The sequence below is a fragment of the Saccopteryx bilineata genome, chromosome 12 (genome assembly GCF_036850765.1).
Source record: "Saccopteryx bilineata isolate mSacBil1 chromosome 12, mSacBil1_pri_phased_curated, whole genome shotgun sequence".
Taxonomy (NCBI): domain Eukaryota; kingdom Metazoa; phylum Chordata; class Mammalia; order Chiroptera; family Emballonuridae; genus Saccopteryx; species Saccopteryx bilineata.
Genome location: NC_089501.1, coordinates 14455824 through 14483294, shown reverse-complemented (window position 1 = coordinate 14483294; position 27471 = coordinate 14455824). Strand labels below are relative to the sequence as shown.

Below are 27471 nucleotides of genomic sequence, written 5' to 3'. Positions count from 1 at the left end.
CAACCAGAGCCATTCCAGTGCCTGAGGCAGAGGCCACGGAGCCATCCTCAGCGCCCGGGCCAACTCTGCTCCAATGGAGCCTCGGCTGCAGGAGGGGAAGAGAGAGACAGAGAGGAAGGAGAGGGGAAGGTGTGGAGAAGCAGATGGGCGCTTCTCCTATGTGCCCTGACCAGGAATCAAACCCGGGACTTCTATACACCAGGCTGATGCTCTACCACTGAGCCAACTGGCTAGGGCAAAAGTCACAATCTTAAATAAGTGATTTTTTTTCCCAAAGTTATAGCAGAAGACTGTCACTTGGAATTCTTTTTTTCTTTCTTTTTTCTTTTTTCTTTTTCTTTTTTTTTTTATTTTGAGAGAAGCAGGGAGAGAAAGACAGAAATATCGAGCTGTTCCTTTATGTGGGGAATGGAACCAGCAATCTTCACACCTCCATGCTCCAGGACAATGCTCCAGCCAACCAAACTAGCTGGCCAGGGCTTAATTTATTTATTTTTTATTTTTAGAGAGACACAGAGAAGAAGGGAGAAAGAATGGATCGGGAAGGGAAGCATTAATTTGTTGTTCCACTCAGTCTAGCATTCTATGGTTGCTTCCCATTTGTGCCCTGACCAGGGATCAAACCCACAACCTTGTTGTTTCCGCATGAGCTCTTAACTGACTGAGCTAACCAAACAGGGCTTCACTTGGAATTTGTAATAGATCATTTTATGCACAACTCATCTTAGCTCTCTAACTTAACTTTAATGTCACTAACACTGAAACAGTTATGATCCTGTTATGAACTTAGTTACCCACTGAAGGAACATGGCACAGAATAGATTAACTTGAAAAAGGAGACATAAAAAAAATAAAGGCATTCACCAGATGGGATAAGAAAATAAAAATTAAATTCATGCACTCTGTGGAGCTTCATTTCCCAAGTGTGTACATTTAGACTAGATCACAGAAACAACTATTTTCATTTGAGATTAGTCAAAAAACCTCTGCTGACTTATTGCACATATACCTAATTAACTTGCCTGTTTTAAGACAAGTTTAAGAAAGACATAATTTTCTAACTTTCCTAGTCTCCTAGCCTCTGAGACCTAGCACTATTTTAGGCTGGTGCAGGCAGCCTGCTGGACCCGGTCTTCCCAGAATTCTCAAGCTCTGAGAAGATGCTTCACCAGCAAAGATGTGTGTTCCCCAAATAATGAAGACACATTTATGAGTGACTTGGTCATTGCTTTTAACAGATATAATGTTGTTCCTGGTATGATTTCATATGAGACAAAAAGAATAATTCTACTAATTTGAAAATTCTAACACTTAAAAATTATTGGATAGAAGGAGCGAGGGCTATGTAATAAAACAGATCTTTGATCTGAAACACTAGAATAATTATACGAATTAATTTTGAATTAGTATAATTCAGACTCTTTCTATAGCTCTAATTGTGTTACTCTGTCTTACTTTAACTCCTAGTTATAAGTTTTAACGTTGAATAAAATATTTTAAAAAAAGAGGAATCTTTTCTTGCATTCAGACTTGTTTAATCCAAGGGGTACTGAAAGGAGGTAAGAAGTAAAGCATGACAGTGAAGTCTACCCAGTGGAGCACAGTAGTAGGTGTTCCTAGTGTAGAATTTGTGCATAAGTTGAGAGTAGCTAAATGAGTTTTCTTGCCAGCAGTCTCTGTAGCATTAAATGGTGACACTGAATTGTGTATCTTATTGAGTTAAACACACAAAAATTCATATTTTGAAATGTGTTTTAGACAATAACATCTGAAATCACTTTCTTATAAATGAAACCATTAAATATAATAATTTATTTTACTCTTGTATAATTAAATATTGTCCCTAAATAACAATTTTATTTTTATTATTAAGTGAGAAGTGGGAGGCAGAGAGTTAGAGACAAACTCCTGCATGCACCCTGACCAGAATCCACCCAGCAAGCCCCCTACAGGGCAATGCTTTACCCATCTGGGGCTGCTGCTCTGAGGCAAGGCCATGGAGCCATTTCAGCTCCCGGGACCAAATTGCTCGAACCATTAGAGCCACGGCTGTGGGAGAGGAGGAAAAAGAGGGAGCAGAGGTGGAGAAGCAGATGGTCACTTCTCCTGTGTGCCCTGACCGGGAATTGAACCTGGAACTTCCATACACCAGATTGATGCTCTACCACTGAGCCAACTGTCCAGAGCCTTTAAATAACATTTTAATTTGCATAATTGGGCAATAAAATCTACCCAAAGCAACTTTGCATTTATTGAAACCAGAATTTACTTTAAGAGTGACTTTTAAGAAAATATCTTCTACAAAGTGAGATAAACTATAAATGAACAAATAAGGTTTCTCTTTGTGACTATTGTTTTACCTAAAAATGTATCCTTAATAATTATAAGATATTTTCTTGTCAAAATTTGTTCCTCAATACTGTCACAGAATATCTTCTTAATATAATTCCTCAAATTGTCTTAGTTATAAACACCTCTACCATATTAACCTGTTTCCTTAGCTTTTCTATAAGAAAGCCTTTTGTTCAATAATGGCCTTGTATACCAGCCACACCAAACTGCACCATACTTTTGCATGGCCTGTCTTTACAAAGCATTGGAAGCTACAGGTTTTGGTTATCAAGGAGCAGGTTAAAAGGCAAAGTCTTTCCTAGGTGCCAAATGGCACTGCTCAACATACTTTAAATTTCAGAAATCATCATTTAGCTGCTTACTCCCTTCTGAGCCCTTTTTCCATAGTTCATGAATTTCCTTTTACAATGCCTTGCTCTGTCTCAGCAGACCCCTGCTCAACAGTCAACCTTTCAAAATAATTTCCACTTTTGTTATTCCTATTGAATAGAAATTGGTAGTAAATTTCACCTCCATCTGAAAAAAAAGGCCTGGGTCAGGACAGACAGGAAAATATCTGCCAAAGCAGTGAGCACTGAGTCTCAAGAAAGTGCACAGGCAGTTTACTATCTGAATGCAGAATATTCATAAAGTGATGGACCCCGCCATGCCCAAGTGTATCTTGCAATTAGGTATCACAAGAGCCCGCTCTGTCAGCTTGAATGAGGGCTCGTGGCCCCACAACCTTCTGGCGCTTGCCAGTGGGAAGGGAGAAGTCCAAACAATCAGAGCACAAAAGCAGCTTTCTCCCTCCCTTTTTCCATGGAAGAGGAAAACACCCTTTTTTTTTCTGAAATTCCTTATAAACCAAGGTGCCCAGGGGGCAGTTCTAACTACTGTTCTGGGTAATTTACATGGATTTATATTCTCCCCTATTCTTTTTGGGAGGTGATTAATTTCTATGGCAACCATTACATCACAAGCCATGTATGCTTTACTCAGAAATATTGTGTGCGGTATACCTTCTTTAACAAAAGGTACATGCTTAAAAGAAAAAAAAATGAGAGTCCCTTCAGTACGATGTTATTTTAAAGACAATTTGCTGCTCTGAAACAAGACAAGTTGGAGTGCTTCAGAAGGCTTGCTTTTGTTAGAAGGAGGGAAGGTGAGGAAGAGGAGCCTAAATGGTAAATATGGTATTCACTGAGAAATCATTTAAGCTATAAATATGCAGGATTTATAATGCCTAACATTGTACGTTCATCTAAGAGGCATGAGCAATGAAAAGCGGAAGGAAGGAATTGATTATCATTAAGAAATAAGTGCTGCCTCCCAATCTCTAGCATATCTCAATATGCATCATATTCATTTCACAAGCATCAGTAGATGTCTCCGTGCAGTTCCTACTTATGAAACACAACAAGCAGAAGTCAAACAAGTTTGGAGCTTGTCCTTAGAGCTTTAGTGAAATCCACATAGAAAGTTGATTTTGCTACCCCTAACTCTCTCTGGCCGCACCTTCCGAGAAGCCCCGCAGGGAAGGACAAGACAGGGCAGCAGCAAACTGCTGGCTTGCCAGCCCAGAAATCCCAACAAAACAATCAGGAGAGTCTGAAAGTTTATAATTGCCAATCACCGCCAAAGGAAAACGTAGATCAACCTCAGTTACTCTAAGTTCTGAAAGTCCCATATGGTCTTTTCACTTCCTGAATTCTTTGTATCGTTCTTGAAATGCTGTGGTTCACACAGCACTAAATTATACCACAAAGTAAGTTTTTAAAAATAAGCATTTAAATGTCATGGTCTTGCAGGAAGAAAAGCCTCAATCTGTCTGAGATTTGGTTCCTTCATCATTTTTTTTATCTTAAATTTGGGTATACAAAGTTCATTCATTTGGGTAGAGACCACAGAGGCTTTAAAAGGTATTCTTTTTTACCATCACTGTAGGTCTAGTATGATGGATAAGATAACAGACTTTAAGGCCAAACTGAATTCAAGTCTCAGCTTGGCTACTTGCTCTCTTATCTTAAGCTTTTTTTGTGCATTGGCTTTCTTCTCTGCAAAACATAATAACTGTCAAAAAAAAAAAAAAAAAAGGAAACAACCCTGAAAATGTATTAGGCAACAGTAATAAAAAAGGTTATTTTCTCACCTACATTAAAAGGCACCTCTTTATTCTTACTTTCTAAGTAAACAGTAGCAACAAAGCAGATAACTGCCTCTGTACATAGTTCCTTTGTCTACAGGAAGCCAAAGACCTCTTCAGGCAATTCTCATCTTCCCTGCTGTGGAAATCCAGAGAGAACTGCTGAGAAGTCTGGGCACACTCCACCATACCTCCCCTCACTCTCACCGTTACATCTACAGCAAAGTGAACGATCTCTCCACGTGAGTCAGATGCACTTGGGCTATAAAGATTATCAAATGCTGTGCCAACAAGTGACGGAACCATGTGAGGACGAACAGGGCATGAGTTAGCCACTAATCAACCATGAGCTTAGAGAGAAATGGGCCACGTGCACTGGGAAAATCAATCCGGCGAACTGAAGAACATTCTCAGGGATCATCATGGTAAAGCAGCCTCAGCTCTATCATGCTAAAACTCTTGAGCCTGGGATCCATAGAAAACCACTAGCTGTACAGTGCTATTGGTTTCTGTTTGTCTGTTTATGTGTTTGTGTTTTTAACAGCTTTATTTAGATACATGGTAATATTGTTTGAATAAAAAGGAAGAATGCAAACTGTTTTTTGAAAGATATTACTTTTGCAATGCAAGCAAGAATAGATGTAAGTGCTGATATGTGATAGAGGCACAATGATGAGCATAACTGTGTCAAATGCTTGCCAGCTTCAAACAGGGCCTGATGACCTTCTAGTAGCAAAGATAACCAAATAACAACAATAATTATCGTAGCTAATGCTTATTAAATACTAACTGTGGCCAGATGCTTACAATATAGCTTAATAAAATCTCTGTGGGGGTGATACTATTATAATCTCCATGATAGATGAGGGTATGAAGGTTTAGAAAGGGTCAGGGTAAAGGATATAAAGATATAAACCCAGACCATCAAAACCTGACCAGTGCCCTTAACCCTTATTCTGTGCCATGTCCCTTAAAATTTTACCCTGGAGACCTCTCTGAGTACAGCACACAATGGAGTATTCTACTCCATAATGACCCACATTCATTCACTTGCTCAAAAGCTCTTACTGGGTGTATTTTGCAACAGAGATCTATGCTAGGAACTGTAGGGAGTTACTAAAAGAAATAAGTTGGGACCCTGCCCCATAAGAAAGAAGATAAGATTGTAGAAAGATAAGATTGGATACAAGCAACCATATTTCAGGTAATCTGTGACGTGCCCTTAGAAAGGATGGAGTGACATGAGTATCAGGTTGCACCACAACTTTCCCTGCAACAGCCTTTAATGTACAGGTACCCGCTGGGAAATTAATTTAGCATTAAAGCTTAAAAAGAAGTTTGCCTTTGTCCTGTGCTTTCAATTGAAGGAAAACATTTAAAATCCCATATTTAAACTCTGAATAGCTTAAGGCTAGTTTTCCTTTCTAACAGGCCAAGGCACTAAAAACAGTGTTCCTACAAGATGGCTTGAAGGTACTTCTACCACGGGGAAATTTAAACTCCCATCCACACCAGTCCAAAGAGTTACCCACTGGGGAGTTTCCTTCATGAGTCTGTGCTCATGGAGACACGTCAGTACAGGAGGCCTGCGTGTGGCAGTGCTCCCCTCCTCCTCCTGGTCTAGTTCGGCTTTCTATCACGAGGCCCTGACTCACCAACCCCCAAGCCTGCCAACCCAGAGTGCGACCTGAGACCCAGCTGGTACCAACCACTGGGCTGAATGTTTTGGACCCAGGACTTAGACCAAGAAAAGCACAGAACCCATGCAAGGCCAAAGCCATTTTGTGGAAATGCTGTACAGTTGTTCAGAGCAAAGCCCCTTCCTACCGCACTTGCTGAACTGGAGGGTGTGAGCCCTGCCTCCTTCATGGAGAGACTCTGTTCATACAATAAAGCTAAGAGGAAAGAATTAGATCCAGCCCTGGCCGGTTGGCTCAGTGGTAGAGCGTCGGCCTGGTGTGCAGAAGTCCTGGGTTTGATTCCTGGCCAAGGCAAACAGGAGAGATGCCCATCTGCTTCTCCACCCCTCCCCCTCTCCTTCCTCTCTGTCTCTCTCTTCCCCTCCTGCAGCTGAGGCTCCATTGGAGCAAAGATGGCCCGGGCGCTGGGGATGGTTCCTTGGCCTCTGCCCCAGGCGCTGGAGTGGCTCTGGTCGCAACAGAGCAACGCCCCGGAGGGGCAGAGCATCATCCCCTGGTGGGCAGAGCGTCGCCCCTGGTGGGTGTGCCGGGTGGGTCCCAGTCGGGCGCATGCGGGAGTCTGTCTGACTGTCTCTCCCCGTTTCCAGCTTCAGAAAAATACAAAAAAAAAAAATAATAATAATAATTAGATCCAAGAGATGGCACAAAAGGCAGTCCTCACAACAGCCTTTCAGCCCTGGATTCTGGATTCAGTTGTGCGTAAAGCTAGTCACCTTTGACTTTGTGCCGACATGAGAAAATATATTGCATCTTAGCCTGAGTTAGGTTTCTGTCCCTGGGAGGGAACAAAATGGTATCAACTATATATATGCTGCATAGAATGCCAGATAAAAGGGCTTCAGAACCAAGCCCCTAACAATGCCACCTGGTATCTGTATGACTAGGTGATTTATCGACATCTCTGACTCAATCTCTTCATCTTTAGAATGGAAATGAAGGTTTAAGAGAATTTAACAGTAGACTAAACATAAAGCACTTGGCACAGTGACTGATACATGATTCACAGTAATGCCAGCCCATGTGAGAGCTACAAACACCACAATAACCATCATCATCACGATCAATGTGATGGTCACTTTTATGTCGGCTTGGCTAGGGTATAGTGCCCAGTTATTTGGTCCAACACTAGATATTGCTATAAAGGTACTTATAGATGTGCTTAACATTTACAATCAGTTGATTCTGAGAAAAGCAGATTACCCTCAATAATGAAGATGGGTCTCAATCACTTAAAACCTCAAGAGCAAAAACTAAGGTTTCCTGGGGAAAGAATTTTGCCTATAACAGAAATCTTGCCTGACTTTCCAGCCCATTGTCCTACCATACAGATTTTGAATTTGCCTGCCCCCACAACTGTGTGAGTCAATTCTTTTAACACTTCTGAGAAAGAGAGAGAGAGAGAGACATTGTGTTTTTGCCAATTGATGTGGAGGGGATTTGTTTGTTTGTTTGCTTTTAAACAATGCACAAAGAAAACTGATTGGCTTTTCCCAAACTAATAAGTTTTGACATCTAAAATTATAAGACGAGTCCCCGAGTACAAGAATTGATTCAGCCTGAGGATGCTGAAAGCCCTGCATTATGTCCAGTGATGCAGAGACGCGTCCTTCGCGCGCAGCGGGGAGCCGCGTGCCCTGCCACCTCCTTCCTCCACCCACGCTCTGTGAATGGCATCTCTAGCTTCGCTCTCGTCTTTACCACCCATTTACTACAGAGCCAGGTCTGTGCTAAGCACTTCATATATTTCCCCTTGATTTTTCTTTCCCACAATCCCCTTTTCTACTCAGAAAACACTCAAAAAGCAGCATGTTTCTGGAATGAAAGGGATGAAAGTTACATATTTGAGATGAAACAGAAGTAGAAGGGAAGCCCTGCCAAATGCCTCATAAAAGCTGCAACACCTGCTGACTAAAAATAGCCGCTGACGCAGCCCAAGGAAAAAATCCGTTCTCTTCGTTCAAACTCTGGCTTGAGAAATCTATCTCCATGAATCAGTTCATCAGCCATTGATTAGCTTCTCTAATTAACTCCTTTAATGACTGCAATACAAATACAAGGCTGCTTTGTAGGTAGCTAATGGAGGGAACTCAGACCAGCACATGCCCAAGCTTCAGGCAGAAATTCTGACCCCAGAACTCAAAAGTTGTTGCCTATACCATAAATAGAAGTCCCACTCCCAGGAAAATATAACAAGATAGTTAATCTTGTTTCATGAATTTCATGCGACTCAGCTCCCAAGACTACAAAGGAACTCAAATAGCTCTTCCTCTGCTTTCATTCTTATGTCTCTTCCATACACATTAGGCTAAGCATTAATAATTATAATAGTTAGCATGTTTCAGGCAGGTGCCAAGAGCTGTAAATACACTGCTCACAAAAATTAGGGGATCGGGAATGTGCAGACACTCCAGTACTTTCAGCCTTTTGTATAGCTGAAATGAAATAAAAGTTGGTTTTGCATCTCATTTGCATAATTGAACAACTTTCTTTGACTTGTCTTTTGCTTTTCTGATGTTCTTGTTTAATAAAAAAATCAAATGCTTATTTTTTTATCACTTCATATTTATTCTGAAATATCCCCTAATTTTTGTGAGCAGTATAATATCTTATTCATTCCTCCTCAATGACCCTCTGAGGTAGGTGTTCTTTGTAATTTCACAGATGATTAAATTAAAGCTCTGAGAGTTTAGGTAACTTGTTTGAGGTGATGCAGCTGTCACACCAAATAAAATCAAATCCTGACCACCACTCAACCCAATGCACCTTTCTCTTACGTAGCACTTGCAATTAAAACCCATGGTTATGGGAAGGAGAGGTTAGGAGTCCATCACAATTCTCCCTTTCCCCTCTGCAACCATCTCCTAGCTGGGCTCCTTGCAACCATTCTTGCTGTGCTCAAATTGTGTTGATACTGCAGGCAGCCAGAGCTTATCAAAATGTAAGTTGGTCACATTATTCTTCTACTGTGAGTCTCCCATGCTGCTCAGCACTCCCATGATAAGTACGGCCAACTTAACAAACTTCCAAGCCCTGAAAGATCTGGCCCTACCTACTCCTCCAGCACCTAGCATCTGTCTTCGTCTCCCTCTCACACACCACTGCAGCCATCTGAACAGATTTCATTTTCCAATATGCACCAGTCTTCTGATATGTTGCTTCTTCTGCCTAGGACATCATTCACTATAACCCCACACACACACACACACACACACACACACTTTATTCTAGGTCTCCTCATTCTCCAGTTGTCAGCTTATCTGTCACGTGTTCAGATGCCTTTGCCAATCCTTATATCCGGTGTTCCATGTTTTTCCTCTCTATTCTCCACTCTATTTTGTGAGATCTTTCACATACTCACTGCCTAGCATCAGCCTGGCAAAAAGCAGGCTCGAAATTAAAAAATGGATGACATGATGGGGGAGCCTATCATCCAGCATTCCAAGCTTTACAGCACATTTGTCTAACCTGGACCAGCTCAGGATTGTCAAAGGTGCCAGGCGTATGGGTGTCTGTGGCATCTATCAGTCATAAAAGCCCAAACTTTCTACCCTCTGCGGAACTGCATCCTGGGAAAAATAACCCTCCACACCGTAGACTGAATGAAGTCTCTGCTCTTCCTTGACTGGTGTGTCCAGAGTAACAGAGGTGAAAAGGCCCTGGCTGGTAATCACAGAAGGTCATTAGTATCAGCGCAAATTGAGACAGATGTGTGTATCAGTTAAGGAAGCTCTTGGTTACAAGTAAGACAAATTTCAAGTCAACTAGGCCTAACCATTAGGATATTTATCATCCCACATATTAAAAGTTCAGTGGCAGAGCAAGCTCCAAGCATGTAGCACTGAAGTCAGTTTCTCAATATTATCTTCAAGGATCCAGGAACTCTGTCTCTCTCCAGTCTTCTCAGCATCAGAAACATCGTAAGGCTGGCTTCCTTCATGGTTCTGAGGTAAGCTGACATTACTAGCCAGTAGTTAAAAGGCTGTTACTCTTTATCAAATCCAGGAGGGAAAAAATACGTCTTTCTCTAACAGCAAATGTAAGTCCTTTCATTCAGTTTGATTGGGACAACCTGGGACCTGCGCCTGCCACAAAACCAAAAACAATCTGCAGGCCCTGGAGTCCGGAGGAGTTTCAAGAACTAAGCGGCTTATACAAACCATCGGGGTGAAATGGATGCACTTATAGGGGGATCAACAAGAGACTAAGGAAAAAATCTCCAATGCCAAAGATAGAAAAGAAAGAGTATACAGTACTTATTTCCACGTAACACAACTATACTTTTCTCTTTCTGTTTACAATGGCTCCTGAAGATGTCACATGTAAATTCTCCATATTCTTTTTGAATGTGTGGTTGTATTTCTTCTTGCTGAGGCTAGCTTCTCTTCAAGTTAATCATCTGTGACATGCTTATGTTGAATCAGCATTTAATTTTGTGGCTGATTGCTTACAGCATCTATAGAAAGTGCCTCATTCAACCCTTCACAGAGGCAATACAAATGACATCAAGAATGTAAGTCAAAGGACTTCATTATTCTTTTTTATGTGAGCAGATCTTTGATAATATCACAAAGCAGAAGTTTCTATCACCTCACATTGAATAAAACATTCTTCTTTAAGGTACAACAAAGATTGGAGAGGAGGGAGTAAGGTTGCCAACAGTTAACAACATTCTGGTACTGTCCTGCTCCTCAAGGCCTCACATTTGTGTGTTCTGGAGCAGGAGTTTAAAAGTCAACTAGCAGTGACGTCACGGAAATGGCGCCGTGAAAAGTCAACTAGCTTTTGGGGGGAAAAAATATGTATGCTAACGTCCATTCTATCCCAGTGCAGATAACTTGTCAAGTTATCCTGAGTCCACCTGTGCATGGTTTATCTAAATGTAATGAAGTACCTAATAATTCCCTTGTTGGAGCTCTAATACACAGGATTATTATAACTTCTGAACTCTCTGCACAAGCACATTGGAAGAACTGTTGAAATGACTGAGCTATCATTTTATTCTGAGATACCAGTTCAAGGGAAAGGAAGACAATATATCCACTTCAGAAATAATCATGATTGAATTTCTCAGATCTTTGTTTGGGCTTTATTGTCATGCATAATCATTTACCATAAGAGTTAAACAGGGAATTAATGATCATGTATTTCAAATGATTTGTCAAAATTCTCATAGCTGTTGCATAGACATACTCTCAAACATTTATTGACCAATCAGTGTGACTCTGAAAACCTTTTGGTGAAGTGATTGATGCCTGCTCCCACTGACGGAAAGTCCTAGACAAACTTCAAAGGCAGCAAAGTTGATCTCTGGTGGTTGCTCACACTTGTATTCTTCTCCTCTAGCCCAAAATGCTTAATGCTTTCATGTGGTACAGTTTTCCCCTGTGTAAAAATATAGCAAACCTGCCACTATGCCCAACGTCTCATGTTCCAAAGAGGCCTTTAAGCAATGCCCCCATCCTTCATTGTGACTGATTTCAGCTCTTCAGAGAAAAGCAATCTCATTGATTAACTGAAATAATAACTGGTGAACTAGATTAAATAATATGTCAGAGCATAAGCCAAACCCTACGTGTGTTTGCATCTCCTAACCACAGCTGGGACTAGGCTTTCCTTGCAGCAGACATGCAAAGGATATAAATCTAATTCTATCTAATTTTCCCAGGTCAATGTATTTAAAGATAAAATTTAACTCAGTTTAATTTCTAACTAAAAGACATTGTCTAGGAAAATATTTATGAACAGGAATAAAAAAAATACATTCTTCCTTCTTTTTGCTTACTTTGAGCTGGGACTACTTACTACCATATGACCGTCTTGCCTTTCCTTCCCTAGACATCATTAAACAATTGAACAAGTATTACCAACATCTATTATGTTCCAAGGCCATGCTGGGTACTGGGCAGATAACACTAAAGAAACTGACTTGTGCACTGCTTTCTTGTAGTTTCCTTGACAATCAGTTTCCGCCTTCACTTTTTTTTCCCTGGGCTTTTTACCCGTCACTGATGATGATGGTGATGATGATGATGATGATCCTACAACTTTGAGTAGAAATTTCTACATATCAGATGCTGTTCTAAGTGCTATAGAGCTCTCACAACTTATGAGCACATAAGAAAGGGAAGTCCCCAAAACCAGAGCACTAAGATGTGAAAGTAAACTAGCCGCACTCTTAACCTCTGCTGCCTATGTGAGCTTTCAGTGACTTTTATTTTCTTTTTACAATGGATTATCCCATGAGAAGTTTCTTGGAAGACAGAGTTGAAAACTTCTGTTAGAAAAGGACGGTTGAGAGAAATGTGTGTTGAGTTTTCAAGTATGGTAGGACTTCCACAACACATACAGTGATTACCTAACTCTGGTGCCGTACAAGTGATCTTTCTATAATTCTCTAGACCCCTTGCCTTTCATAGATCAGTTGTTAAAAACAACTAAAACTCAAATGCATTGAGCACCTACTATGTGCCATGCACTATCATATACATTATTTGTGAAAATAAAATCAGAGAACATCAACTTGCTGAAAATTTCTCTTTTGAAGGGGCCTCTAGCAGACAATTTGTCCCTTCATTAACAAATATTTATTGAGCACCTATTTTATGCTATGTTTTATATGAGATGTTGGGTAGAGAACACCCTGTGGGCTTACAACTCAGTGGGAGGGTTCAGACAAGTAAATAATGTCAAATGTGAATGAAACAAAATAGCCTGTAAGTTGGAAAGAGGCATCTAACCCAGACTTGTGAGTTGGGGTTGAATGTCAAAGGTTTTCAAATGCATATGTGTCTTTATTTTGGTTGAAAAGATATAATGTCGTATAGACTGAGCTCCTATATCACAATTTACCTTTAGAGAATACTCTAGAAGAGCACTCATAGCTCTGCCTAGCAGCATCTTAAAATTGAGGTTTAGGCTTTATGATGTCATTCACTGCTTACTTTATTCATTTCTTAAGTCCAAAATACTTCCACAGAGAAAATTAATAATTCATAAAAATGGGAATTTTGACTTGGAATGAGGGTGCCTTGGATACATTAACACATCACATGCCTTCTATGACGTTTTCTTTGTTTACTTGCTAGAATTTCCTTAAAAAGTATCAGGAATCAACATTCTATGCTTCATGAAGCTAATACTTTGGTTAAAATAGCAGATATTAGAAATTCACGGCTGCCTCACTGGTGGTGGTGCAATGAATAAGCATCAACGTGGGATGCGGAAGTCCCAGGTCTGAAATCCCAAGGTCACTGACTTGAGCAAGGAGTCACTGGCTCAGTTTGGGCCCTCCCCCCCAGTCAAGGCACATATGAAAAGCAATCAATGAAAGACTAAAGTGACAAAAATACGAGTTGATGGTTTTCATCTCTCTCCCTTCCTGTCTCTCTATCTCTCTCAAGAGAAATTTTTTAAAAACTCAAAACTAATTCTCTGCAATGCTTCCCTCTATAACACCACCCCTTCAACTCCACAACATTCCATTTCCTTATTTATTTCATTTGAAAACTCCTTTACTTCTTGTGTATGTATATGTCTTATCTCCTCCCAAAGAGTTTGTAGTAGAGTATATCAATCAGGTTTTGGAAATTTCTTTTTAGCAAGAGTTCATTATAGACTCTAGCTTGTTTATCTACTTCTCCAATAGAAAGGAAAATGAAAGAGAATCCTCAGGTTCCTAAATCCAACGAACTGTTTTCTATCTGTGATAAAAAATAAAAAAACCCCAGGAAGATGACAACTCCGCTAAGTATTTTTTGTTGCTGTATCTTAATTCACCAATCCATAGACCAACAAATTGCAGCTCTGGTACACTGTTCCATTCTGCATACATTTCCATTTGCATCCTTTCAAAATCACCATTTTCTTTGGCAAATTAATAATCCAAAATGAGCAATCTGATACCCATTGTTATAAATGCTTTAAATGGTGTTTTTGGTCTGTTATCAACGAAAGCATACTCTCAGGTTGCAATTAACTTTGAGGCTTAAGGAGGTAATAATTATGGTCTCTTTGCACTGGAAACAAATGATCCCATTTATCAGCATTAAAGTTTCAAATGATCAATTTTATCAAACCAGTGTAAGCAAGAACTTCATTGCCTACACTTCTTTAGGCTTGAGAGCACTGGCTTTCACTAAGGAAGGTTAACCCCAAATGCATGTATCCCATTAATAGCAGGAAATAAATGGGAAGCAGAAAGGAAGGGAGAAAGAAATTTTAATAAGGAAGAATTTTGCCTGAAAAGCACTAAAATCACACAAACTGTTAGAATCAAAAAAGGTAAAAGAGGGTAAAATTTTAAAGTCAGATCACTAGATTCATTACCACCTACAGCGAAATGTAATAAAACTATATATGACTCAGGAAAATGAGGGGGACAAATCTTTATGGGTGGCTCTTCTCTATAGGTGCATTCATTCACACTTGCAGAGATAGCTAGCTCATAGGTAATCGCAGACTGAAGATTTTTATTTTCATAGATGATACCCATTCATTGTGGTTTCAAGACAAAACAATAAAAACAAAGCATTCCTTTTCAACAAACACTGAGCCAAAAATAATAATAATAATGAAATAAAAAGCAGGGTAAGAAAATTTGAGGGCTCTCTCTTCAAATGGTGAAAACAAATTATCCCAAGTGGAAAACGATTCTCTCCCTATTAATGTGTATGTATGTGGAGAGTGAGAGCACGACAGAAAGAGGAATACAGCAAGACAAAGAGAGACGGTCAAGTAGATCATGACAAATAATATCTAATATACATTATTTGGAAAATATATATTGTGTGTATGTGTATATATACTCATAAAAGGCTGAGAAAGGAAAGTTGAGAGACAAAATGAGAAGATGCCATGGATCGCTCTTCTTCAATTGTCTCTCATCTAGAAACTCATATGTTTCTAAGATAGTATTGACCCCAGACATTATGATGAAATTCAGAGGCACTATTAAGGCCTGGCTAGTGGTGGTTTGTTAAACCAATCTCTCCATCAGTAGATTGGTACAATACAAGTAACACACGATACTGTGCTCTTGCTATACAAACTCAGCTTCAAGACTAGTTCCCTGACTCTGCTTCCAACCAAACAGGTGCTCCTAACCCCTCCCCACTGGCAACCCTGGAGCAACCAGTGAATGAAATAACCAGAGTGTGAATTTCATTCCAGCGCTCTCTGGGTGATGGTAGTGTTTGGTTGGCTGGTCTCTTTAATGTTTCAGTCTTGTACTATAACTAGCTAAAAGCTGACTAGTGCTACTTTCAAGGAGAGATCACCTCCGTTTAGTGACCTGAATACCACTCACCAAGGTTGGCAGCACTGGTAGGAAAACAGTTAACTCTGTGAAGCTGCAAATATCCTTTCTAGCACTATCTGACTACACACGCCCTCCAGAACTGATCTCCTTTTCCCATCCTCTGTCCTCCCCATACATACTTCCCTGCCAACTCATAAGTCCCCCTGTCTGCAAGCAGTCACCCCACCCTGGGATTTTCTGTAGCCCCTCCCTGCCCACCAGTGTGCAGAGAGGGCTGTAAGGCTATCTGTTGAGGACAGGGCCCCTCTCTGAAAGCACAGTGTTTCTCCAGCCCACAGCAGCACCCAGATAGGGACAGAGACTCCAGCCATCCCCAGTAACCCAGTGTCACAAAGAGCCCCTCTGATCCCGATGGCATCTGGGCTTCCCCTCATTAGCACATTAAAGCTGCTCTGTCCCTTCCTTCTGAGCTGCTCTGTCTGCCCCGCTGCCGGCCTCTATGGAGCCTTTTAGGCCCACGCTCATTTTGAAACCTCTCCAGTTCAAGAGGCACTAACCCCTTCTCGACACCCATCAAACCCTCCTTTGCAAACCACAGGTACTTTTGAAGCCCTGTCACTCAGGGCCACAATCAGACAGCAAGACCACATGCCTTCTGCCAAATTAAGCTTCTAAGGATGAGGCTTTCTTAAGACAAAACAAAACAAACAAATAAACTATATATATGAGGCTTTCTTAAGACAAAACAAAACAAACAAACCAAAAAAAAAAAAATATATATATATATATATATATATATATATATATATATATATATATATATATATATGGCTTTCAAGAAAAGAAACACATTGAAGTCACCAGACCTGTGGCCTTGTTCACAGATGGGTAGGTTTCACTTCAGAGTCTGACAAGCTCACGGGAAAGGGGACAGGGCAGAGCAGTATCAGCGTGGGAGTCCTCTGTATGCTGAGGGCCCTGGTCAGCATTTATCACAGGCCTGACAACAGCGCAAAGCCAGGAAAACCAGGCTCATGTTTTAATTTTGTGACCAGGATAACAACTGCACAGTGCTTGGCAGTTTTCCAACCCTCTTCCAGATGTTATTTCATTTAAAAATCCCCAAAATGCGATGGCAAATGAAGGGCTAGGATTATTTCAATTGGTTACAAATGAGAAAGCTGAGACCTCCGAAACCAAAGTCAGTTGCCTGAGACAGAGCGTGTCACATGCTGAAGGGAACACACGCCATGACTTCAGTGGCCCAGACACAAAATCTCTAAGTGACTTTTAATTCCCTCCTCTTTCCCTCACACCCCGCTCCCAAATATGATCAGAGCCAAGACACTATCACACTCCCGTGAATACATCCTGCATCGGTATCCTCACTTCTTCCTAGCTGGAGCTGCTGATGGTTCTGGCTGGCATCTCACTTGGGCCCGGACCTGGTTCTGAGCTAGCCCTCGCCAAGGCCATTCCCCATAGCAGTAGCTTCTTTCTGCCCACCCCAACCTTGTCCCCACCACAAATATCAAATAAGCACATAAAACTGCCTTTAAATCCTACTTTTCATTTTCGGTATGTGTCTTTTCAAACTCTTCAAAATGATAAGCTCCACCTCCCTCCATACAAATACCCCACCACCACCTACACCTGCTCCTTCATTCTCAATTGAGATCCTTGCTCAGAATTCACAGAAAAAGGGAAGCCACCTGCCAGGAACTGCCTTTTATTCCCACCACCGACTCAACCAAATTACTTTCCTTTATACCCACACCTCTGTGCCTCCCTTTCTGGGCCACGGAGGGTGCCCTGGCTCCTCCCAAAGGCCAACGCCAGCCTCTGTGCTGGGATCCTGTCGTCGTCTTAGCCTTCTCAGGGAGCCCCTCTGTCCTTCTCCCATTTCTTCCTGCCAGGGCCGTTTCACCTCGCCACTGTCATTCCCATCAGCACATTCATTGACTTTTTGCATGAACTCCTCCATTAAGACTCTCCCTTGCCTGACCAGGTGGTGGCACAGTGGATAGAGCGTTGGACTGGGACACGGAGGACCCAGGTTCAAAACCCCAAGGTTGCCCTGGCCGGTTCGCTCAGCGGTGGAGCGTCGGCCTAGCGTGCGGAGGACCCGGGTTCGATTCCCGGCCAGGGCACACAGGAGAAGCGCCCATTTGCTTCTCCACCCCTCCGCCGTGCCTTCCTCTCTGTCTCTCTCTTCCCCTCCCGCAGCCAAGGCTCCATTGGAGCAAAGATGGCCCAGGCGCTGGGGATGGCTCTGTGGCCTCTGCCTCAGGCACTAGAGTGGCTCTGGTCGCAACATGGCGACGCCCAGGATGGGCAGAGCATCGCCCCCTGGTGGGCAGAGCGTCGCCCCATGGTGGGCGTGCCGGGTGGATCCCGGTCGGGCGCATGCGGGAGTCTGTCTGACTGTCTCTCTCTGTTTCCAGCTTCAGAAAATTTTAAAAAACAAACAAACAAACAAACAAACAAAAAAACCCCAAGGTTTCCAGCTCGAGCACGAGTTCATCTGGTTTGAGCACATCTCACCAGCTTGAACCCAAGGTCGCTGGCTTGAGCAAGGGGTTACTCCGTCTGCTGTAGCCCCCCAGTCAAGACACATATGAGAAAGCAATCAAAGAACTAAGGTGCTGCAGTAAAGAATTCATGCTTCTCATCTCTTTCCCTTCCAGTCTGTCTGTCCCAATTTATCCCTCTCTCTGTCTCTGTCACACACACACACACACACACACACACACAAAAAAAAAAAAAAAGAAAGAAAAAAGAAAAAAGAAAAAGAAAAAGACTCTCTCTTTACTTTGCTTCTGGTTAGGGCAAGACATCTCAAAAGTTATGTTTTTGAACTCTTGGCCTCATGTCTTCCCCAACAAACCATTCCATCCAGGCTTCCACCCGCCCCACCACTCTGAAACTGTGCCTATCATGACCCCCAAGGTTCTGATCACTTCTCTGCCATTTCCCCTGTTACTCTCAGCACACGTGACTGCTTATTTCTTGCATCTTGAAACACTTCTTTCCTTTGGCTTCTGAACAACACACTCCCCTATTTTCCTTCCTACTTCCGACCCCTCCTCTCCAGTTCCTTTGCTGGTTCTTCCATCTTTATTTGACTTGGAAGTTGGTGTGTTCCCCAGATTGACCTTGGAACCCCTCTTCTCCTCCACCCACACATTGTCTCCAGGTGATTTCATTCAAGACCACCCTAATGACTCCAAAATCCGAATACCGAGCCTCTTCTTTTTCCCCACAATACCACATTTCAGCTTTCATTTGACATTTCTGCCAGAAATTTCTACTATAACTTGCCAGAGCAAACTCTTCACTTTCTACCCACAAACATGTTCCTCTCCATGTCTTTCCCATCTTACATGATGGTACAATCACTACCTCAATTTCTCAAGCCCAAAACACTGGAATTTTTTAAAAAATAATTTTATTTTTTTAATGGGGCGACATCAATAAATCAGGATACATATATTCAAAGATAACAAGTCCAGGTTATCTTGTCTGGAATTTTTTTTTATTCTTTATTTCAGTGGCCTCATCAAATCACTCATCCAGTTCCATCGATTGCACCACTCAATGCAAATTACTGCAAAACACATTATTTCTTCCTGCCTCCATTGCTACCGTCTAGGCCAAGCTTCCAATATCTTTCCTTCAGGAGCACCTACCTCTGCTGCCATCCATTCTCGAATAGTAGCCAAAGCTGTCTTTTAAAAACATTATCCTGATGATTCCTCTGCTAAAACCTTTCCGTTGCTCCCTGTTTTACTTAGAATAAAACCCAAGCTCCTCTCCTGGCCCACATGCCTCGCTCTGGGCTACAGTGGAGAGTGCTACCTCTCAAGGTTCACAAAGGAGGGTCAGTGTGAGTGGCTGGACCAACAGTGTGGCCTCACTTCAAGCTCTGGTTGGCACAGCGTAGGATCTACTCAGTTATTCAACAAATCATTACTGAGCCTGTAAGAGGTACCACCTAGCTATTGGGGATACTTCAAGGAACCAGACATAAGGACTGCCACTCTTATGGAGGCTATCTTCTAGTTGAGCGTAAGCAATGAATAAATATATAAGAAAGATACCCAATTGTGCTGAACACTATACAGAGAATTAAAGTGGGGTGATATGACAGAGAGGTAATGGGTGGTACTTTAACTGGAATGGTCAGAAGAGGCCCTTCCCTCTCTTATAATATTGAAGTTAAGATTTATTAATCAGAAAGATCTGGTCACTTGAGGGTCAGGAGGAAGTGCATTCTAAACAGTGGTGCTAAGATGAGACAAGCAAGCATAATGAACTGAAAGAAAGAGAGGTTGGAGAGGAAGAAGATGGGGAGAGTAAAAGGGGAAGAGATCACAGAGAAAGTCAGGCATGAGAACCTCTCATCTCTTGCCCAATATTTGGTTCATACTTCCTCTCATTTCTCTTTTTGAGCAGGTCCCCCTCCAACCCATCTGCTATGGATTAAGTGTTTATGCCCCTAATATTCATGTGTTGAAGCCTTAATCCCCATTGTGATGGAATTTGGAGGTGGAACCTTCAGGAAGTAATTAGGTTTAGATGAGTTATGAGGATGCAGATCCCATGAGGGGATTAGTATGCTTATAAGAAGAAACAGGAAATCTCTCTCTCCCCCCACCCCATCTCTCTCCAACTACCCTCTGTCTCCCTCTGTGAGGATACAAGAACACAACTATCGGCAAACCAGGAAGACGGCCTTCACCAGACACTGAATCTGCTACTGCATCTCGGACATCCCAGCCTCCAGAAGTGAGAAATAATGTTGGTTGTTTAAAAAACAACCCAGTGCATGATATTTTGTTATAGCAGCCAGTGATGACTTTGACACCATGTCTCAATGCCAAGGGCAAATGCCATCCCTGAAACCTCCTGCCCCATCTCCAGTCTCATGTGTTCTCTCCTTCCATTGTGGTCTTATAAAATTTGTATTTAGCTGTGTGACACAAAAATTGGTTTCCCTATCTATAAAAGAATAATAATACCTTTTGTTATTATGAAACTAACATATGATGTAAAAGTTTTAAAAAATTATGTTTTACGATGTAAAATTTAAGAATTTGAACCACTAAATAGCTAATTTTAAGTCAAACACTCTCAATAAATTGTATCAAATTAGACAACAAAGCTTTTAGCTCTTCTTCCAACTCATTCTCATGCTGTTTTCATATTTTAAATCTCTCTTATCTGCAATGTACAAGCATGTGTCCAGGCTCCCTCAAAGCTGCATATGCACTGTCAGACTGTTAACACTTTCAGGAAACTCTATGTTCTTGGGTAATATGGAAATGACTTTGATAGATCACCCTGAAATGGCAGATAGGAATTCAAATCTGTTCTTTTTCTTCCAACACTCTGAACAAAGATGAACATTATGGCTAGTACTCCTTATTTTCAAGTCCTGAGTAAAAGAAATTGTATTCATCAAGAAAGATCTGCCTCGCCTGACCGGGTGGTGGAGCAGTGGATAGAGCGTCGGACTGGGATGTGGAAGACCCAGGTTCGAGACCCGAGGTGGCCAGCTTGAACGAGGGCTCATCTGGTTTGAGCAAAAGCTCACCAGCTTGAGCCCAAGGTCGCTGGCTCAAGCAAGGGGTTACTCGGTTTGCTGAAGGCCCACAGTCAAGGCATGTATGAGAAGGCAATCAATGAACAATTAAGGTGTTGCAATGCGCAACGAAAAACTAATGATTGATGCTTCTCATCTCTCCATTCCTGTCTGTCAGTCCCGGTCTATCCCTCTCCTTGACTCTCTCTCTGTCTCTGTAAAAAAAAAAGAAAGAAGAAAGAAAGAAAGAAAGAAAGAAAGAAAGAAAGAAAGAAAGAAAGAAAGAAAGAAAGAAAGAAGAAAGAAAGAAAGACCTGCCTCTTGATTCACTGTATACTTCACGTAATTTTATTATGGGCTTAACTTTTCTCTTGAGTCGTTTTACCACATGTAAAATTATGTTATGGGACTTTTTTGATACCTCTGTTGTATCTATTGAAAATGTAATCATTTTGAGAGGTAATATGTTATCTCTATTTCTATTTTAATTGTTTCCTTGATAGATAATATTAAAGGGCAATAATAATTAGAAACTCCACCAATGGCACCACTTTCCAGCCCACACTTGTCTGGTTCACCACTATGATCCAACAGTGCCTAACGTATAGTGAACACTCAATAAATACTCATCAAATGAATGAACGAAGAAAGGAAGGAAGGGAAGAAAAAAAACAATGAAGTATTTGTCTTGTGTTATCTCAAAGTCATGAATGATTAGGAATTATAGTCTTGTCATTCTAAATCTGGATATAATTAGCGTGACATGGTTTTTAAAATCCTTTAAGTGTTTATTTAGTTCTAGTATCTTTCCCTATTTAATCAGTCAAAATGGTAGGAATTGGTGGTTCATAATATCAGAACTTGTAAAATGGTATATAAGGGTTTTTAAAAATCATCACAGAGCCACACAAGTAAATTTTCTTGAGGGAAAGTTTAGAATTTAAATTCAATAGAAAATAATATTTTTAAAATTTTGATAATAGTGTACTTGAATAAATTATATTCATGTTGCTACCAATTAAGGTATGACTTTTTAAGAAAATTTAAAAACTTTTGTTTTCCTTTATATTTCCTGTGATACTTATTGAATATTATACATTCAAGTAGTCCCTGTATAAGGTCAAAATGACAGAATGAGAAGTTTAATATGGATTGCATATCAAACATCTTCCTTACATGATTTCAGTATCTAGACAATTGGAAGTATATAATTAGGCCTTATGCATACAAATTCATATTACAGACTATAATGATTCACTCCCAGTGATTCACTCCCAATAGCAGTAAAGGGCAAATTACTTATTTAGATTTTGAGGTCCCTCAGGCCAAGAGTGATATTTTGTCATATATGTGTCCTCCAGAAGAGGACTCAGCACACAGTAAGTGATTAAGAATAAATAAATTATAGAAACAATCAACAGACTGAAAGAGCAATCAACAGAATGGAAAAAATATTTGCAAACCATATGTCTGATTAGGGGTTAATATCCAGAATATATAACCAACCCCTACAATGCAACATCAACAAAAACAAACCCAAACAATCCAATTTTAAAATGTACAGAGGAACCACATAAACATTTTCCCAAAGAAGACATACAAATGTTCAGCAAGTATGAAAAGTTGTTCAACATTACTAATTATTAGAGAAATGCAAATTAAAACCACAGTGAGATATCACTTCACACATGTTGAAGAAACCACTATCAATAACAAACACTGAAAGTAATAATTGTTGGCACTGATATAGAGAAGTAGGAACCCTTATGTACTGATGGTGAGAATGCAAAATAGTGCTACTACTATGAAAAACAGTATAGAGGTTCCTCAAAAAGTTAGAAATAGAATTAGCGTATGATCCAGCAGTCCCACTTCTGGGTATAAATCCTCCTTAAAAACAGAATCTTGAAGTGAAATGTGCACATTCCTGTTCACTGAAGCTTTATTCACAATAGCCAAGAAATGTAAGCAATTTAAATGTCCATCAACAGAAAAATAGATAAAGAAAATGTAGTCTATAGATACAACAAAATGTTGCTTAGCCTTAAAAAAAATGAACCTTGAGGACATTATACTAACTAAAATAAGCAGGTCACACACACACACAAAACAACAAAAAACAAATACTGCATTTACATGAAGTATGTCAAACTCTTAAAGACAGAAAGTAGAATTGTGATTACCAGGGTCAGTGAGGAAGGAGAAAAGAAGAGCTGTTGTTCAGTAGATATAGAGCTTCAGTTTTGCAAGATGAAAACATTCTAGAGATGTGTTGATCAACAGTGTGTGTACAGTCAACACCACTCTACTGTACACCTAAACATGTGTAAGGTAGTAAATTTTATGTTATATGGTTATGACCATTAAAAAGTTCATGAATGTGAACTTGTATATGTTCATGCCACAGTCAAGAAATATGCCGAATATTCATGGGATATTTTCCATGTGTCTATTGCAGTTTGACTTCCCTAGAATAAATTTTTAGAAACATAATCAAGAATTCATGTGTTTGAACAACGTACAGTGAATGCTCATTGGCCTGAACTTGAATGTGAAAGCTGAACTAAAACTTGGTTGTGATACTTTCATACTCTGCTTTCTGTGTTCTACTTTTATGAGAAATGACAATTAAGTAATACATCAGCCCTTGCATTGAGTAACTTTATAACTCTATGGGAAGCCAACTGAAATTCCTATGTCACCTATATCTATACCAATGTACAGTAAAAATAGATCTATGATGAGGACCCAGAGGCGCTGAAGGATCTTGAGCACTTCAGTGTTCAAGCAAAAAACCAAAGAGAAATTACACAAAATATGTTCATTTCCTTACACATTAATTACTTGGAAATGCATGAACTTTATCCGAAGTAAACCAAATACTCTTAATATAAACATTCATTTCTCAGAGCCCTGTGCATAAAAATGAAAATACTTGATGAGCCTTTATTTTTATTATTTTGTCCCTTAGTTAAAAAATAAATGCATTCTTCAGACATCCTTTGTTTACTACTGATCTTAGAAATGTCTGTTTTTAATCACACCATCCAGTTCCATTTGGCATATTTTGCATCAATTATCCTCATTACTAGTTGATCTTCCCCTTTCATATTGACATCTGTTAAAAAGAGCAGCTTGAGAAAGAGCCTCACTATCAATTTTTTTTAGCACTCTGTAGTTTTTGTTTGTTTTTTTTTTTTTTTTAGATTTTATTTATTGATTTTAGAGAAAGGGGGTTGGGTGGGAGCAGGAAGCATCAACTACCATATGTGCCTTGACCAGGCAAGTCCGGGGTTTCAAACCAGAGACCTCAGCATCCCAGGTTGATGCTTTATCCATTGCACCACTACAGTGCTCAATTTTTAACAAAAGCTTTTTCTATTTGATAAAAAAATAAAGGATCATAAAAATTATAATATATGTCTTCATCAATTGTACCTAATACTTCATTCAAGCATAACCCTGTTCCTTGAAGCTATTTTGTTGGTTCACCATGTTCTGTCCACTTTATTTAATGACTCAGAAAAGCTACATATATACATGGTAACTTGCTGGGTGGATGTTGATTTTATATAGGCTTGCTACCAACTCTCTCATGTGGTCTCCTTAATGCTCCTTGATTTTCAATTTTAAAAAAATGTTCCAGAAATTTGAAAATTCATAAAATAAATTAAAAAGTAAGTTGGAAATCAGTTAGTTTCAATTCAAATGAATAGATAACCCATGGTCACACTACTAGTTCCATTCTAATAATTAAACATCCCCACTACAAAACTCAAAAAGGCAGAAATCTTTCATAATTTGAGACATCCCAATGTATTTCTTAGTAGGAAGAAAGTGGGCCAAAACTAGAAATTCATAGTTATTTTTGTTAATATTTGAAAAAAATATTCAATTGGCAAAAGGTAAATAAAACTACACATATGCAAAACACAAAGCTTTCACGTGTTTTCACAAACATTTACTAAAGAAGTAACAATTAACCCAGCATTTAAATCATTTTGTATCTCTTGCGCCCCACCGCCAAAACAATTTTGAAGAAGAGGGGGGAAGAATATGACACATCCCATTAACGGTTTAAAAAATTATCCAGCACCTCCTCTTTCACCAAAGTCTTGGTTACTAATATATTCTGATATAACTGCTCTACACAAAGTGAGTAGTCAATCAGTGAGATGCCCAACTGCCATGTACAAAATGCAGCAATCCAAATCTACAAGCCTTCAAAGAGGGGGAAAATAAATGATGCCGAATAATGTAAGACAGATTTCATTAAGGTAACACTACATTTATTTCTAAGCTTCTTAAGAGCTAGTACCTTTAATTAATTATTAATCAGTATTTCTATCTTTATCTATCCCTAGGTAGACAGGATAGCGATAGCATGTGTTTACATTTCTTCCTTTTGGTTGGCAAGTAGCTATTGCTACAGACTGTGACCTGTGGCAGATTTTCACCAGGCTTGTGTTGCTCACAATCTAACACTCCTCATTTCATTGCACTATCCTCAGTCTCTCAGCATTGCCTTTTTGGCCCAATGGGATACTAAGAGCTAACTAACAGTGGTGCAATGCCCCATTTCAACAATGAAGTGACTCTACTGGCCAGCTCACAGCAACAGACCACTGCCAACGATATATCTGCATGCCAAAAGTGGAAAAGACATGTTTTTATATTGGCTCCGGATTTACAGCCTCACTTTTTGCTAGCAACTAAGTTGTTGCATGCCAGAGGTAGTTATAAAAGGAAACAAGTGAAGCCCAGAAAACGGAATTGATAGGGCAATGCAGGCAAAGGAAACAGAAATATTAGGAAAAGTGGAAGAGGAAAAGAAGAAGAAAAGGAAGGAAAAAGTAATCTTAAGCTTTTAGGAAATGAAAAAAGATACTTACGGTCTGGCCCCAAAGGGCCAGCCTTATGTAGACATTACTGCCTAGTCCAACACACCTGGAGAGGTCAGACCAGAGAGAAACTACAATTAAGTGCTGGAACAGGATCTCTAAAACTCCACTCGCCCCCACACTCTTGAGCCCTGTCACTCAGCAGCCACAATTAACTGTCTTCTGTTGTCCTAACCATGGTGCAGAAGCCAAGCCCATCAGCATGCTAACAAAATTATTCCATCGAGACTTTTACATTTATTCTAATTTGTCTCTTTACCAAAAGTGTTCCTCCTCAGAAATATTTTCTTCTTTTCTTTTAAGGATGAGGAAAGACCATTTACTCAAGACAAAATATAATACTGAACATTCTGAAGAAGTCTGAAAGACAATTAAATATTTTAGTTGAAATCTAAAGACTATATATAATCTTAAGGTTCCATTCACAGGTACATCTGTGATTAAATGTCACTGACCCAACCTTTCAGTCTAAGTTCCTCCTCTATAAATTAAGAATAGTTCGAATCATGTCACAGATCACTGAAGGCTTAGCAAAACATGAAATTCTATCCAAATGTACTATGATTTCAATTAATTTGCTTATGATACTCCCCCAGACCCAGCTTAGACCACGGAAATCAGTTGAATAAATGAATTTGTGTTGAGCCTTATACAGTCCCAAGTGTTTTCTTCAATATAATCTCATCTATGTCTCAAAACTATGATAAGTGGGATAAAACAAGTATAATAAAACACATTTTATAAATAAAGAAACTGAGGTACAAGTTAATGAGCAGCTCTGCCCTAGGCACATGGCCAGTTAGTGGTGGAAGAATGATGGCAACCTAAGTCCCTTCACTCCTACCTCAATGAATGATCTTGTCATTTAAGACTTTAAGATTTAATAAATATCAAGAAATAATCTGCACAGAATCAATAAGAAGTTGTAATCAAGATAAAATAAATGAATTATTGCACCTTTTTTCAGTTTGATGAGAGAAATTAATATTTAACATATTCAGCTTAAAATTTTAAACAACCAATGCCAAGACATTTACAATTCAAAAAACCACAGTTCATCATAAAGAATAGGAAACTCACGTAATATGTACTGAGCCAGCTTCTTGATTTATTCTGCTCATTATCTTTTAAATGTAATATTTTGGAAGCTGTTATTCTAAGCTACAAATCATAGGAAAGTGAAGATTTATCTTTCTATTACCAGCCCACGTCTCACTTTATAGTGAATTTCTTCTTGTTTGATAAATGGAAGCATACAGAAGCACCCACAGGTAAACTAATACGTTAAGTCTTCACAAAGGACTCTTGAATGGTTTGGATTTGATATAGCTAAATTAAACCATACTCCCCAAATAAGGAGGTTTTCCAAGCTTCTATTCCTATACATATTTTGTGCTCCCACTAGAGCTTTAAGACCCAAAGCTCTATGTGAATTTCTCAGAAAATCTCAACTACCCAAAACAGTGCCACACAGAAACCTGTATGAACAGAACGACCTTTGAGTTACCTATACAGATGCATAGAAAAGCATATATGCACCCAAATATTATAAA

At 39.9% G+C, this 27471-nt stretch overlaps 1 protein-coding gene across 1 annotated transcript in view; it reads right to left on the bottom strand.

Moving 5' to 3' along the window:
* SLC35F1 (solute carrier family 35 member F1) overlaps positions 1-27471 on the bottom strand; it is a 414559-nt gene that overhangs the window by 385908 nt on the left and 1180 nt on the right. The window lies entirely within an intron of this gene.